At 60.9% G+C, this 1,937-nt stretch overlaps 1 long non-coding RNA gene across 1 annotated transcript; it reads left to right on the top strand.

Moving 5' to 3' along the window:
• The first annotated feature begins 727 nt into the window (after positions 1 to 727).
• LOC142082519 (uncharacterized) lies at positions 728 to 1,385 on the top strand. The gene is made up of 2 exons (XR_012673721.1): positions 728 to 789; positions 1,033 to 1,385. It is a non-coding gene; the product is annotated as an uncharacterized LOC142082519 (long non-coding RNA).
• Positions 1,386 to 1,937: the final 552 nt, after the last annotated feature.

The following is a 1,937-nucleotide window of genomic DNA, read 5'->3' on the forward strand; positions in this document are numbered from 1 at the left end:
CTGAATGTCCCACGTCTCTCCCTGTGCAGGGACGGACGGACAGACAGACGGACGGAGGAGCCCCAGCCACGCCGGGAGCCGCGTGGGGTGCGGAGCCCCAGGAAGAAGCCGGGCTGCCTGCGCCGAGGCCGACGCTGCCGCCTGCCCTGCGCGTGGCCGGGGCTGCACGCCTCCAGCTTCAGGTCGGTTGTTTGGGCCCCCATTTGTTTTTGTTTGTTAGGTTTGGTTTTGGTTTGGGCTCCCCGTTTGTTTCAGGTCCAGCTCCTGGACGGCTCCGCTTCAGTTTCGGCTCCAGCGCATTTGTGGCTCCTGTTTGTTTCTGCCCTGGGTTCAGGTCCAGCTTACGGACAGCTCCAGTTCGTTTCCAGCTCCAGTTCAAGGATGGCTCTAGCTCATTTCAGCTCTTGTTCGTTGTGGCTCCAGCTCGGTTGTTTCTGCCCCCGTTTGTTTCAGGTCCAGCTCCTGGACGGCTCCGCTTCAGTTTTGGCTCCAGCTCATTTGCGGTTCCTGTTTGTTTCTGCCCTGGGTTCAGGTCCAGCTTACGGACAGCTCCAGTTCATTTCCAGCTCCAGTTCGTTTCCACCTCCATTTCAAGGATGGCTCTGGCTCGTTTCAGCTCTTGTTCGTTGTGGCTCCAGCTTGATTGTTTCTGCCCCAGCTCGTTTGCAGCTTCAGGTCATTGTTTCTGCACCCGTTTGTTTCAGGTCCAGCTCCTGGACGGCTCCTGTTTGGTTCTGCCCTGGGTTCAGGTCCAGCTTATGGACAGCTCCAGCTCGTTTGCAGCTTCAGGTTGGTTCTTTCTGCCCCTGTTTTGTTTCAGGTCCAGCTCCTGGACGGCTCCTGTTTGTTTCTGCTCTGGGTTCAGGTCCAGCTTACGGACAGCTCCAGTTCATGGGTGGCTCTGGCTCGTTTCAGCTCCAGCTTGGTTGTTTCTGCCCCCATTTTGTTTCTGCCCCAGCTCCTGGATGGGTCCAGTTTGTTTGTGGCTCCAGCCCGTTTGCAGCTTCAGGTCATTGTTTCTCTTTGTTTCAGGTCCAGCTCGAGGACAGCTCCACTGCAGTTTTGGCTGCGGCTCGTTTTCATCTCCAGCCCGGTTTCGTCCCCAGCCCAGTTTGCTGCTCCAGCCCATCTCCAGCTCCCCCCTGTCTGCGGCTCCAGCTCGTTTCCGCCTCCAGCTCCTTTGCTGCTGCCCCAGCTCCTCCTCGGTTTCACCTCCAGCCGATTACAGCTTGTGCTTGTTAAAACGATCCTGGCTTTTGGCCAGGTCGTAAATCAATCACTGTCACGACTTGTATATGAATATGAACTGTCATAATTGTACACTGTCTAAATATGGGCTAACGAGTTTATGGTTAGTCCGGTGAATAAACAGTTGGACGCACAAAGAGGGTGTGAAAAGTGCCTTTTCGCCCAGAGACTATCTCAGACGTTTAATTCGGCCTGGTGCATGCCAGCCTCCCAGGCGTCGGGGACCAACGCGACCGGACCCCCGCCTCCGGCAGGGGTCCACGCACCCTCCCCGGACCCCCACCTCCGGTGGGGGCCCATGCATCTGCCCGCCCGCCACCCACCTCCCACCCCCCCCAGCCACGGCCACCCCAGCCCCGGGGTTTGACCCCAGAAACAGCCAACGGGGGCTGCGTTTCTGAGCCCAAACACACAGGACTCGATCCCTGCCCCAGCCCCGGAGCCCCTCGCCCGGCCCCGGGAACGCGGGACCGGGGCTCCCTTCTCGGGCCTGGCACACCCCGGCTTGCCCCGTGCTGCAGAGCCCCGGCCCCGCTTCTGAATCACCCAAACGCCCGGCTGAGCCCCGAACCCCTACGGCCCCGCGTGTGATGTCGGGACGGGCCCGGGAGCCCCGGCGGTGTCGGGCGGTGCTTGGGAACTGGCAGGGGGGACCCGCGGAGCGGGCCCGGCCCCGTGTGCCCGCGGGC

The sequence above is a fragment of the Calonectris borealis genome, chromosome 4 (assembly GCF_964195595.1).
Source record: "Calonectris borealis chromosome 4, bCalBor7.hap1.2, whole genome shotgun sequence".
NCBI classification, from domain to species: Eukaryota; Metazoa; Chordata; class Aves; order Procellariiformes; family Procellariidae; genus Calonectris; species Calonectris borealis.